We start from the raw sequence: 15,559 nt of genomic DNA on the forward strand, positions 1-15,559 counted from the left end.
ATTATAAGTATAATGAAATATAAAAGTAACTAAATGTTTTCAAAATTCCCAATCTTAGTTACTTAGGCAAAAGTGAATTGATGCAATTCCATGAAATTACACTTTGTGCCCTTGCGAAGACGTTAGTGGAGCGTGTGTGGTTAACCGGCGCACTAAATGGGTCTAAGCAAAGGTAGCAAAGGGTGACTCAATGTTTGTCATAGTTCGGTGGAGCGTGTGTGGTTTACCGGCACATCGAATAGGTGACTGTAACATGTGAGGGCACCATGTAGTTTTCATGGTTATTCACACCCGCTTTGTGATCCTCGGCATCCCAGTCACAAACAAGAGGAGCATATCGAGATATAAACATGCCATTGAAAGTTCAATGTATCTCAAAGGATCTAGGAGTTTTCATAGATTTTAAACTTAAATTTCTTTTTCGTTTTTCATGGTGGAAATTAGTGAATCGTCATTCACTTACCTTCAAATATTCTGCAATTAGGGTTACGGCATCCCTCTCCCGAGTTATAGAATATTGTGTTGGGTCCTAGCCTTAGTATCTTATTTGGGTGATTTACTAAGGACTCAATCAATCAACTAACTTGAATTTTTTTTTGTTTTCTCCCGTTTTGTAGATGTCAAAGTTCGACAACTATGGTCTTCCCAAATCCCGTGGAACAAGTATTCCACATGAAGATGGTATTCCACGATTCAATCGAGGAACAAGAAATCATGCTTCACTTCCTCCTCCTCCTCCTATTATTCTCCCCAACCCACAAGATCGAAGAATTGAAAGGTTCAATATCACTAAAGCCCTATTGGAAATGAAACATGAAGATGGTAAACCCGTGTGTGCCCACGTTCTAGGAATGAAATCACACATTGATAGGTTGATAATGTTGGGTGTGTCATTCCCAGATGAGTTGGCTGTGAATTGGGTTTTGCAGTCACTTCCTGAATCATATAATGAGTTCAAAAGAAAGTATTATATGATGAATCATGACGACAACCTCATTGACCTAACTTACATGCTCATTGCTGCTGAATCAGAAATGATTTGGCGAAGCAATGGAGCGTATTTGTTGGGAAAGTCAACCGACCATGCTTCCGAGGACGTTCTAGGAGAACCGACCTGTGTTTGCTGCCAAAAGAGAGGGCGTTGGATACAAGTCTGCCCAAAGAGCCTGAAGAGTCCAGAAGCTGGGAGAGTCAAAGAGTATGGCTGCGCTTCAGGTAAAATCCACTATCTAACTCCATTAAGTTCCTATTCATTAATTCTTAATACATAATGTAATAAGATTGCATTTGAATGTTTTATAGGATCGGTGAAAAGAAAGGAAGCTTGGTGAAAGAGCAAGATGAATCTAATCACAAGGAATGGATCTTGATCGCATGGACTTGAAGATTAGATTTTGAGCTTAGATAGTTATGATAGAGTTGTTAGAAAATTTTCTTTTGAAATACATAGTTTTCAACGGATTTTGCATTGTAAGGACAAATGTTTTCCGCTGCTTTTATAAATAAAATAAATTTTTGTTTGACTTATTTATTTATTTATTTCCTTGCAATGAAATCGTTATGAAAATTGGTGTTTGCATATTTCTACAACAAATGGATATGATTCTTATTTATGGTGTTTATGGAAAAGTCAAGAATTTACCAAATAGGGAGAGTTTTCTCATCGCCCAAGTTTCAATTGGACAGAAATTTGGAATCATGCAACTTGGATGCACGATGAATGAGAAATTTCATATTTGGAAATTAGACTAATTAATTGACAGAGTGTCAAGTGAAGGACTTGGAGATCGAATACACAAAGTTGCGTGTTGATCAAGTCCACCATAAGAGTAACAAGATATTCGTCATGATTTACTAAAGGTTTAGTAAATATGATTATACTTATAAGATTAAGTGTAATTCTTAGTTGATTGAAAAAGTTTAAATCAATAGCAGAACGAATAAGAAGAATCAAGAAGACAGAAAGATAAAAGTTTCTCCATTCTAAGAAGAAGGGAGAGTAGCTTTTATGCTTTATGATAGGTCTTAATGATTAAGAACCATGTCTCAATTGATCCTCTAATTAAGTCTTAGTACAATTGTATGTTTAAGAAGAGGAATCAGGGATTGAAGAAATGGTTAAATCAATAAGTCAATCATACTTCGTTCCAATAACAAGTCTTAAAGTTAAGATTGTGACATTGAGTGAAAGGTATTAAAAAGGTTTGTAACTTTCATTAAATGTGGAAAGTTGTGATGTCTTGGATAAGACAAAGACCAACTATGACAAATTTATGAAGTGTTTTGATAAAAACTACACTAACTCTTGAATATTTGTTTGTCAAGAAATGTTTATTGACAAGAGAATCATATATGTCAAGGAGTCAGTGGGAGTCTTAATGGTCTTGAAAGGTTTCAAGAACAAATCAAATAAACCTTATCGATCATCACTAGCACACGAGTTGAGGTTTACAACCTATCGTGTTGACATTATTTTGATTCTGTGCCAATCCAATCGAGTTAATTATGCATGTGAGTTCTATGAGTTCTCATTTTGAACGCATAAAAGGCAAAGCACCTTAATCAATGAAAGGTACATTGATAGGAAAGGGTGAGCTGCTTAACTACTTGGAAGACATGGTGGGCAGCTGTGCTACCATAAAGGCAAGAAATCGAGATCAAGAAAGTTCGATCCATAAGAGTTTGAATTTGTCGTAAACCTTGGTTTTGACAAATTCACATGGATAAAAACACATACACCGCTCAAATCTAAGTGTCATAAGATTTCCTCCTTCATGAAAATGATTGTGAAGAAATGCTTTCACTAAGACAGATTTTAAGAAGATAGTGAAATTGCATTCTCGAATTCAATTATGGTTACGGCATCCCTTTCCATAATTTGAATTGTGAGGTTTGGCAATTAGTCTTAATTGTTTAGACACACATATGAACTATCGAAGGCAAAGGTGTATAAGTTCAAGAAGCATTGATAAAGGATTATCAAAGCACTGAGTATTAGAAACATGAACTTAAGAAATTCAATAAGTATTGTTTTCTGAAAGTTAAGATGTTTATGAATACATGTCGAAGCTAGTGGGAGCATAAGTGTTATGTTTTATAATAATCATCATGATAGTGGGAGCATAAATGTTATGATTGTATGATTATTAAGGAAAGTATTGCAAGGTTAGCAATATTAATTATAGAAAACAAGAGTCATACTTTGCAAAGTTGTAAGAGTTGAAAGGTTGTTTTACTATAATTAAGGGAGAGAATATTATGCTTCATTTCAAATCTAAAGGATTAGGTTGAGAAATGTTAATAAATTTAGTCAAAGGTACATAGTGTGTTCTTAAAATTTCGATTATGATTACGGCATCCCTTTTCACAATCCGAATTTTGAGAACATAGCAAATAAAACATTATGCGTCGTGTCCCATACGCTTCGGGTATAGGATCGATTGCAAATGCTTAATGTTTGACCATTCTAAAATTTTCCAAATGTCGAGCGCATTTAGAGGGAAAAGGGACTAGAATTGGTTTTGACTAAAATAATCAAACAACTATCAAAGGACAATCCAAGTTCGACGAAGATTGGTCGCTTGTGAGTAGTTGGAAGTATAGTATTGGAAAATATGGAAATGTTTCCATATTGGATGGACCGTATCGACATCATTACGAATAGATAAGATTCTATTAAGAATGAGTTGTTATATGGAACATATGGAAGTGTGTCCATATTGGGAATTGAATATTGAGAAATCTATGACTAAATTAGACACTTCTATGCAAAAGGATGTTCAAAGAATGTACTTTGAGTGAGAGACATCACGTCTATGGAATTGTCTTGTAACAATCTCTGATAGAGGACTTTGTAATATCATTGGCAATAGTCTTTGTGACTTTGGTGCAGTGACATTACGAAAGGATAGTTGCATAGAATGTTAGAATCTAGCATATTCTATAAGTAGCAAGAATTTGATATTCTTTGACTTATGAAAAACGGATTTGGAGTTGTGAAATGAGAAGGATTGGAAATGTGTTCAATGTGATCTATTTCACAAAGTAAGAACCATAGGTAAACATTGTGTGCATGCTAGGAGCATGGGACAAGTGTTGTAATTCAAGTAAGAAGTTGATTACCCGAAACGACAAATAATGAGTAATCAATATGGTGATAAATAAAAGGTGTTTTATTTATGCTCAAAGGTTTGAGGCCATATGGGATTAGTATTATTCTTGTGTTTCACATTTGCATGTTTTGACTTCCAGAATAATTGAGTTTGTTAAGAATAATCGAATTATTCAAACGGGCCACAGTCGTTCATATGTTGGAAGTAGATATGAATGAAGACTGTCGTGAATTGGTGTGTGGATTGTCTAAAAGAGTATTAGACATAAGCAAATGTTTGCTGCAACGTTCATGAGTGCTTATGAATGTGATTTGAGCATTGGATTAGACCCACGCTCGCTTGGATCACTCCATGAATTGTATCACGAGTGATTAGTGAGACGATAACATCTTATATTCTTGAAACCGAGATGTGTGAGTTGTATCTTGCAAATCGGTTGCACGTTGATAATATGTAAACGCACTAGTAACTTGGTGTTATAAAACATATTGTTGTGTGTAATTCGGTGGGTGAGTGCAAGCAAGCATTGTATCAAAGTTTATCCGTTCCTTTTATTCAAAGTAGAATAAAAGCGATATCTTTGGGCCCCTCGATGGTTTAGTGATGACAAACGTAAATGCTCGGTCGGGCTAGGGCTAATTTGATTTGTTCAATTAGTCTGTCGTCATAAATCGGGAATCGAGATATAGTACAAAGAGAATGATTTGAAATCATATCTCATATGATATCTAGAATGGAGGAATATATGATCCCTTATCTTAAGGACACGTGTATTTGATAGGATCAGAGTTGACAGCATCTTTGGAAAGCTACGATTGCAGATCAGGATCTGAAGTCATACGCTTAATAGTTATTAAACTTATCCAAGTGGGAGACTGTTGGATTAGTGTCTAAGTCCATAACTATTTTGGTATGTACTTGACCCGATGGTGCATGGTCCTTTTGGGTTGCCTTCACCAAAGCAACTTGATTGGAGAAATAAATAGAAAGAGAGGATAATATGATTTATTAATATGTTATAAGAATAATATATTAAAGGAGAAATCATATTTGTTTAATTAATATTGGTCAATAATTAATTAAGAATTAGTTTTGTGATCAAATGTAATTAATTAAACTAGAGGGGCTGAATTGTAATTATGTGATAGTTACAAAATAAGGTAAGGATTATCTTTTATATATGGTGGACGAATTTAAGGTTGGAAAGCCTTAGAATTCGAGTATGATAAGGATTCATGGATTATCTTATTGGTTGCTTAATGGATAATCAACTAGATAAGGATAATGACTGAAACCCTATCTCTACACCTATATAAACAACCCCAAGGTCATGAATTCGTGTAACCCTTCCCAAGAGGTCCTAAGGACGAATTCTAACCTCCCTCCTCTCTCTTTATACCTTCTCCACTTGCTTATGGTGTTTGTGAGCCATTAGAGGAGTGACACTTGTGACTCTAAGCCTTCCAAAGTCAATTCAAGGAGGAATTGGATTGTTATTGCTATATAACAATCAAGGTATGTTCATGAACCTATTTACATGTGAATTCTGATTTCCATATGCTAGAATTAGGGTTCAAAGTCTTGGATTCAAAGTATGTACAATAGAGAAACCTAGATCCAAGCTTTAGGGTTTGTATGAGCACATAGGATGTCTTATGACCAAAACCCATCAGCATTCACCTTCCCACGATCATCAATGGTACTTGAAAAACATTTAATCCACAGTTGTAAGTCAAAGCTTAGTGAGTTCCCTTAAAATACCACACACCACGATATACATACAAGCATACACACATCGGCCTTCAGTCCATGACTGGCCCGCCTCTCATGCCTACAACATACAATTGGTCCGCAACTGGCCTACAACATACCGTTGACCTGCCTAGGTATATTGGCCTGCTGCATGGAGCAAGACCGACTCAACCTACCACAAGATATGTCAATGTGTAATGCAGACAAGTAATCAAATAAGAACATCAACACATGCAACTGTCTCCACTAGTCTACCTGTCTAATAGTCCATTGTTGCATACAAGGTCTAATACAGTACACTATGTCACAACTAGAAGATCACCTGTAACATCCCTTAAATTTCATAAAATTTTAAGCTTTTCAAAAAACCCTTTTTCTATATAAGTATTTACAAAAACCGTTGTTCCCAAAACATTATTTAAAATCAGAATCTCTTTCAACATAGTTTTCAAAACGTTCACGTTATCAGAGTTTCCCATAAATCATAAGTCCAAAACGTGAGGATGTGTACGGTCAAGCCTTCACCTTTCCACGATCTACTGAAATACTTGAAACCATAAACCAAAAATGTGAGCACGAAACTTAGTGAGTTTCCCCCAAAGTACCAACACCCAAACATATAACAAATACAAATAACAACATGTATACAAAGCCTTCAACATGTATGGACCGCCTTCCTGGGTATACAACCTGTCTGGACCGCTCACAGGACCTTCAACATGTCTGGACCGCCTCACTGGGCCTATGGCCTGTTTGGACCATCTTTCGGGCCTTCGGCCTGGTCCGCCTCGCAAGCCTTCAGTCTATCCGGACCGCCCTGGGTCTGTTGTCCTTCAGCACAAGTCAATACCACCTCAACCCAACCACACACATATGTCGACATATACATAACAATTAACATATAACCAATCAATATACAAATAGGCAGATCTTACAGATCACTAAGCATAACATCATCCTATCTACCAGGATAACGATCTAACAGATCATGATAACATAACAACATCCTATCTACCTTGATACCGATCTAACAGATCACTACAACATACAAGCATACGATAAACTAGGGTAACAATCCAAAAGGGCAGGCCTTGGTGCCTTCAACCAGTAAGTCCAGTGAGGAAAAACTCACTTCGAATGCAGAAGCCCCCGAAAGAAATTCCTAGTTGCTGCCCTACCGGCTTTCCGAGCTATCAATACCAACAACAAAACCAATTAGCAATTGGGTTCCATGCCATAAACCAATGTCCATGTTTGGGGTAAAATGGCCATTTTATCCCTGGCCCCACATACATCAAAATTGATCCCCAAAACCAAAAGATCCTCAAAGGCCCACTAATGGCCCAATTTTCCAAATTGGGCCCAACCTCGCATGGGTCTTATCTTAAGCCCATATGTAACACCCTATTTACTTATTAGATAAATAAATTAATTAATGAACAAATGGTAGCCCTAAAATAAATAATTATATATCAAAGGATGGTCTCGAAGGGCTAATTGTCACAGTTTTAAAAGTCAGGGATTAAAAGTGTGAGTTCCGGACTCAGTTTGTAAATATTTATGAAGACAAGGGCTCCGTGGTAATTATTTGGATTTAATTTAAAAGGAAATGAGGTGGAAGGGCTGATTATGTCATAATTAAGATATTGGGGGCTGTTTGGTAGATTTTGTACCTAAGGTGTAAAGGATTTTAATACTGAGGGTTTAAATGGTAATTATCGAATTTAATTTGAAGAAGAATTCTAAAGCCAGGGTAGAATGGGTAAATATTAGACTCAAGTTGGAAAGGCTTGGTGTGGGAGGGACTAAACTTGTTAAAAGGATGAAAGTTTGATATTGAGCACGGGACTTGGACCCGGTGATCTTCCATCTCTTTTTAAGGTAGCTACTCCAATACCCTAACCCTAACCCGTCTTCTCTCCAACCGCCACTCCTTCGCACACGATTCTCCGGCCGGCGAAACTATTCATTGCTGCTACAACTCGCGTCGCCACCTTCTCTCTCCGTCCTTCGCTTATTGCACCTCGCACACGATCACCGCTACTATTGTATCTAAAGTCGGAGACGAACGAAGACCCATAGGAATCTGAATAAAGCATAACCGATTGGGGAGATCCGAGAAGACATCGTTGTCGTCTCACCGTCGACGAAGACGGAAATGTCGCCGCCTATCACTGTTTTAGTCGTGAGGATCGAAGATCGACGACCTTGGAGGCCGCTGTGATTCGCGGTGGAGTCGTTCACCTTTCTCGTCCCTATTCTCCTGCCGCGGCACTGCCCCCATGGAAGATGTTGTCGCCATCGTTCATCTGTCGCCGGTTGTCACACCCCCAGCCGAGGCGGCGGAATACGCCGGGCTGTGCGACTTAGTTTATGGATCACAAGCAAATTGAATATACATCACAAGTTACAACAATAACAACATAGCAGTTACATTACACTTTAAGATTTGGATACAAAGTTCATAATAATAAATTCATAAAGTTGGCTTAACAAATAGGCCAATTTAACAAAAACTAGATAAACTAGGTCGCCTGAAATCCATGGCTAATCTTCTGACTGAAAACTCGTTTGGTGATACCCTAAGAATACATGAAATTTGAGGGTCGACACAAGGTTGGTGAGAGTTCACAGGTTTTCTGCTAACCGCAGTAATGATACTTTAAAATATTAAAAAGTATTCCATTTATAGTTTAAGCCATGTTTGAAAATGTTTGATAAAACAAAACTTTATAATTAAATCCATGCTCAAAATGTTTAGTAATCAGATAAACCGTGAGTTAATCCATACTCAAAATGTTTGGTACTCAAAGAATCATGAATAAATCCATACTCAAAATGCTTAGTAATCAGAGAAACCGTGAGTAATTTCATACTCAAAATGTTTGGTACTCAAAGAAAACCGTGAGTAAATCCGTACTCAAAATGTTTGATAATCAGAGAAACCGTGAGTAAATCCATACTCAAAATGTGTGGTACTCAAAGAAACCCGTGATTAAATCCATACTCAAAATGTTTGATAATCAGAGAAACCGTGAGTAAATCCATACTCAAAATGTTTGGTACTCAAAGAAAACCGTGAGTAAATCCATACTCAAAATGTTTGATAATCAGAGAAACCGAATCTGTGGTTTCTAGATTATGAGATCTAGTTAATGCTTATAGTGGGTCCTATAACCGAGCTATGTGACTGTACCTACCTCTACGACGCTTCATTGGACGTTGTAAAACTGTTTTAGATATTTATCACCCGCTTCGATTGATCGGTCGAGGTTGTAGCTAGCAACCACGGGTGGGGATGTCTACCCGTATAGATCTATACATACATATCTTAGCTCCGAAGATTAACGGTCATAATGGTGTGGGTCTTCTAAGTGTTTGTTTACACTTAGGGTAATGAATAATGTCTCACTCATAAGGCCCTTAACTAGAGTTTGTCATGAAAAACCGGTTATACTTGATAAGAAAATCCATAAAAATGTGTAATGCTCATTCCAACAAGTGGTAAATCTCATGGTAGTGTACACGGTACATAAATGATTTCAAGATAAGAGTTTGATAACTCGTATACGTAGGTTGGGTATGAACTTGGAATGCTACAATGGTGGTAACTTCTTATGACACAAGTTTAATAACATATTTTGTCATAAAATCATGATATTTTGTATGCAGAAATCATTTGTCTCGACTACTTGTATTATTTAAAAACAGTTGTAACATATTTACATAAAACATAGTTATTACTAGTTTATTTGTAAATAAAATATTATTTAACGAAATAATATTTATAAACTAGTTTTGAAATCGGTAAGTGTTTATCAAATTCAATAAATATATATAGCACATGTATTCTCCCCCAAAGCGTAAAAATATTAAAAAAGCGTGAACGAATCTCGAGGGTGAAACTTGTCGTGAAAATCTTTTCGTGACGTTTCGTGCCCTTTAAACGAATCATCAGGTCTATTTATATTACCTAATAACCAAAAGGGTAGTTTTTGGTATTAATTATTAAGTATAGGGTGGCCTTGATTAAAATAAATAAAGTCTAAGGGTTGATTTTGCCAAAATCAAACTTGATGGACCGATCTTGCAGACAGCTCTCAAACCAGGGGCTAAACATGTACCTTTGAAGCTGATTTAGAGCTTCAGGACCTAACTTGTTAAGGCTTTAGGAGGAGGGACCTAATATATTAAATTTTAATGGGACTTTGACCTTTATTGCTGACTTATTTCACAGAAGGGGCTAAGTCATATCATTTGGAAACCACAGGGTTTAAATTAAGTAAAATATAATGGAGTTTGAACAGATCGTCTTCCTCATCTGGACGTGATTCACAAACGCAGGGCCGGCCCAAGGGCAGGGCAAACTGGGCCACTGCCCAGGGCAGCAATATTGGACAGGGCATCATATTTTTTCCAACTCTTAAAGGTATATGTCACTCGGCCCATAATTTTATCCCTAAAAGTAGTCGAACAGGAACGGTACCTGATTCGAAAAGTGAAACTAGAAAGAAGCGGCAATATTCCTCGACTAGCTAAAATACTCATGCCTCTTTGAAGAAGACGAGGAGACTAACCGACTGGAAGAACTACCGAGGAGTCGTTGAGGTTTTCTGAATCTATCTTTTATATACCGAGGAGTCAGGGATCGAACATTTTCTTCCAAGCAAAAAACACGCATGCTAATTTCATGTTATTTCTTTCATAAAGAGGGGAAGGTATTTTGATGCCTTCTTTCATAATGAGGGGAGGTATTCTGGTTCATTCTTTGGACTTTCAAACTGAGGGTCAAGGATTAGGTTTGTTTTTTACACTTTTTTTTTTTGCAAACAACACCAAAAGTCGCATCTTTTTTGTTTCTTTGCTTAATTTTCTGACTGATATATGTGTTTCAGTTTTCAGTTATCAGAAATAAGTTTACTTCGGTCAAGCTTTGTCCTCGAATCTCGTTATTCTTTCAAACTTTTGCCCATCTTTCTAGAGTTTTATTGTTCTAGCATAAGTGATTACTCAAAAATTGTTAAATTGCATTCTAATTTTTATGGAGAGAGCCAAAGAAAGGGAGAATTTTCCTTTTTTACTTGAAAATTGAAGGTCGAACCTCCTAAGTTCTTTAACCTGCAGTTGGATTTTTTGCCCTTTGCTTGTAAGTGAATTTACCCAATGAGAATATGACCAAGCTTACCCTTTGGTTGGAAAGACGAAGCTACCCTTTTGTGTTAATCCAACTTTTTTTTTGGCTTTCACTTTGTATCTCACTTTAATGATGTGGTGGTACTGAAATGAAACTATTTATAAGTAATTCATATCGTTATATCATGCATGTATTAGTTGTTAAACATGGGGCATCATTAAGTCTTTTTGCCCGGGGCATTAAAAACCTTTGGACCGGCCCTGCACAAACGAATGGATGAAAACGAGACCCATCTGCTGGGTCTCTATGCCTCGGTTGTTCGCAAGGGCTAAAACACGAATAATGAAGATGGCGGAAGGGCTTACAGAGGGTAGTCAGTGGTCGTGAGTGGTTAGCGTCGGCAGCAACAAGTCCGACGATAGCGGCGATCGACGGCGTTGAGCGGCAGGGGGTTGATCCGGCGACCTTTTGCTGCTTCGTCCTGGCTTATGTTTGACGGATACAGAGAGCGGAGGTAAGGGAGGGGATGGTGGTGAATGGAAACTGCAGAACTACAAATGAGGGAGCTGTTGGGTGATTTCTTCACCGGAAATGGGTGGTGGGTGGCGATTTCGAGTGCTTATCAGCGGAGAAGCTCCAAGAAAACGGTAGAGGCAGTGGGTGGTGATGTTTTGAGGGTACTTGGGTGTATGTACGCCCATAAATTATAGGATGGTGATTTTCTGGTGGTCACAAAGGTGGCGGCAGTGGGTGGTTCGTTTGCTTCGGTCAATAGATAAGAAATGAGAAACGAAGATGTTGGTGTGACTCCTTGCTTGCCGGAAAATGAGAAACAACACTTCCACTGGAGGTGTTCTTGAGTGTTACAAAACAAAGAAGAACAAGAGATAATAATAAAAAAATTGTTTAAGTAGTGGATTTGTTGGAGGTTCAAATGGTTGAAGCTATACCTTCAGTTGTATGAAAATATTGAGTTATCGAGAGGGATAGTATATGGCACAGAGCATCTTCACGTTACACCATTTGAGTATAGCCTTCATGATCATTGCAAAAGTTCATTACTGCCTTTTTCTTATTTATTTATTAATATATTTAACCCCAAAAATGTAACAATTCATTAGACATTTGAATGCTTTACAAACGAATTTCGTTTTGTATGTCCGGTTCATGTCGTTGGGTGTATTTTTTTTAAGGCGGTGAATGGTAGAATTTAATTCGAGGTTCTAAAAACCCGAACAAATAAATTTTTTGAGTTGTAGAACTCCGTGAATTTAGGTTTAAAGTTTTGCATCTAATTGGTCTAAAACGTCTGATTTTTTCAGACTTTTACGAATATTTTTACTATAATATGTATTAAAATTCGTTCGGTCGAGATACGAAGAGGTTCATGGTGACTTGACCGTTTACAGATTCAGCCCTAAATTTTGTGGTGGCTGCAGCCATGCGCCACCGTCGGCCACCATTAGGTAGATGTGTGTATGTGTGTGTTTAATTAGATTAGTATGTGTGCGTGTGTTAATCGGATTGGCATTGTAAATTGTAACAAAAATGGAATAATTGAAATCTAAAACCACCACCGTAGGGTGGTGGCTGCCGCCATATGCTGCCGTGTCGGGTGGCGGTGTGTGTTGCCTCGTTGTGTTTATTCGTTTGGGGTGCTTGAAACCCTAATGGGCCCAAAGAAGCCCTAATGGGCTTAGTGAAACCCTAATGGGCCCAATGAAGCCTTAATTGACCTAAAAGCCCAAGCATGTGACGAATGGGCCTAATGAACCCTAATTGATCAAAAGACCTAGCTATTGGACCTATTGGGCTAAGATGGGATTCGAAACCCTAATTAGGTTTTGAAAACCCTAATATTGGATTTATGGGCTTGGACTTATCGGGACCCACATTTTGGGCCATTAGAATGGAAGTGTGTATTAAGCCTAATCACACCATATGAGTTATTTAGAAGAGTGATGGACTTAATGGATTAAGTCCTTAATGGGTTATTAATGGGGGTTTAGGGTTTAGGGTTTAGGTGAGACACTTAACCCTAATCGTCATTTTATGTGAAACCCTAATTTCATTGTTGGGCCTTTCTATTGGGCCTTGATAATTGGGTTATTAATGGGCCATCCAAGAATAATCATATGGACTAAAATAATTTAATGGGCCTATGGTAAGGCCCATGTAAAGGGTTTGGGCCTAATTTGGAAAGTTGGGCCATAGATGGGCCACAGTTTGGGCCTTAATAATTATATGATATTGGGCCATTAGAATGTCAAATGTTGGACTGGAATAAATGGTTGGGCCTTAGAGTAAGACCATGTAGAGGGTTGGGCCCAATTTAGAAAATTAGGCCATATGTTGGGCTTTGACTCATAGTTGACTTTTTGGACTTTGGATTGGGCCTTGGACTTGAATAAAGTTAAGTTAGGGGTAAAGTATTATTTACCCCAAGTATGTACATATGGTTATGTGTTGGAACCCAATTATTAATTGGGTGATGTTTTGATATTGACAGTTCAGGAATCTGTTATCCAGTAGCTGAGATTGTGTCTACGGGACTTCAGCAGTGTGAGGTGAGTTACCTTCCAGTAGTGGTGGGTCTACGACCACAATGTTGGCCCACCAGTAGGATTTGTTGTTAGATGATTGTCTTTGTGATAATTGTCTATGTTTGCTATTACCTGTTATGTTTATGTGCTAGCATGATATGATGTTATGTGATAGTGGTAGTAGGGGGTGAAATAGTCCCCAGTTACCGGTCGATAGGACCGAAGGGGTAGATTAGTACCCAACTATGCTAGACAGATTATGATATATGTGATATGATATTATGTGGTAGTAGTAGGGGGTGAAATAGTCCCCAGTTACTGGTCGACAGGACCGAAGGGGTAGGCCAGCACCCAGATATGCTAGGCAGTATGTGATTTATGTGTTTATGCTATTCTTTTATATGGTAGTGTTAAGGGGTGATATAGTCACCGTTTGAAAGGTACCGAAGGGGAGACAAGCTCCCGGTTACCGATTGAAAGATACCGAAAGGGTAGGTCGGGCACCCAAATATGCTGACATGGGGTAGGTCGGGCACCCCGGTATGCCTGACAGTGGGGTAGGTTGAGCACCCCGGTATGCACAACAGGGTAGGTCGGGCACCCAGATATGCCTGACAATATGTGATTGTATGTCTTTGGGGACATGCATGTTCAATGTATGTCTTGAACTTAAGCTAGGTCAAAAACGGTAGAAATGGGGTTAGAACCTCATGTATGGAATCAACACTCTATAAAACCCCAAATCTAGAACATGATACCACAAAGGGACCTCAAGGCTCCATAAAGCTGCCAACTTTATAGAATCCATACACTCAAACCATCTTGAACATGGGAGAAAACTGCTTAAAAGCCTAGAAAGGTTACACACAAAAGTTATGATCTCGAGGACTTACAAAGGTCCAAAATGCATGTAAGAAGGTGGCAAGGAGTTTACTTGCTAAATCTTGGACTAAGAACACCCTATTCTTTCTTTAAAACCACAAAATACTACTAAAAAGCTTCAAGATACCACTAAGGGAGGTCAGGTTTTGTTCCATGTCTAAAGGAAGTGATGGAGGTTGAGGGTGAAAACCCTAGCCATCATATCCCTTAAATAGGGGCACTAACCCCATAAATCAGTGTTTTGCATAATGGCCGCCACCATGTCGTAGCCATGCCTTTGCCACGTCATTATGCATTAAAAGAATGTGTGTTCCATGAATCCTTGCCACGCCATGGTGCTTCATCCACCACGTCGTGGGCACCACCAAATTCCACATTTAAAAGATTTGAAAATGACCAAGTCTCAAAATAAGTATTGCTGGAACTGGTGTTACATGTAAATAGAGTAAGAAAAGAATGGTGTGAAAAATATTTTTGTTTGAAGTAGTATTTATAGGTAAAAAATGAAAGTAGAAAATTAGTCGTTGCTCCGATTCAAACACCCTCACCTCCTTGTTCTTCTTCGTTGTAGCCAACACTCACCACCACGAACATGCCCAACCATGGACACCTAGAGCTGTGTTCGTGCTCATGGTTCTTGCAACTGTGGACAACGAACCTATTCGTTGTGTGTATATCAGTTAGAGACTTAGCCTTAGTCAATAACTTTAAATAATGACTAATGAGACATCACCAAACCAACTAAAATAATGATGCTCGTGCTTGGACTAAATTATAGTATTTGATTTATACATTATATATTTTTATGGGTTTCTTAAAATTATATATTAAATATTTTGTATTTACATAGATAGTGGGGCGTACAAAAATAACTTAGGATAGACCTTTTCATATCCTTTAAAACATTAGAATGGAACTATCGTCTATGTACGAAACAAAACTTTTAAAAGTGAAACTATTTTTTTCAGAAAATAATTTTGTCATGCACCTACAAAAATTGGAACTTGTTTTTAGGCACAATTATTTCTCCAATTTAAATGACAAAAATCATCCAAAAGAGCGAATATGATATACGGGGGATGAAGTCTATTTTGAAGACTTGGGGGACAACTTTTGCAATTATTCCAAACTTCAAA

The sequence above is a fragment of the Lactuca serriola genome, chromosome 9, assembly GCF_051521515.1.
Source record: "Lactuca serriola cultivar US96UC23 chromosome 9, Lser_US96UC23_V15, whole genome shotgun sequence".
NCBI classification, from domain to species: domain Eukaryota; kingdom Viridiplantae; phylum Streptophyta; class Magnoliopsida; order Asterales; family Asteraceae; genus Lactuca; species Lactuca serriola.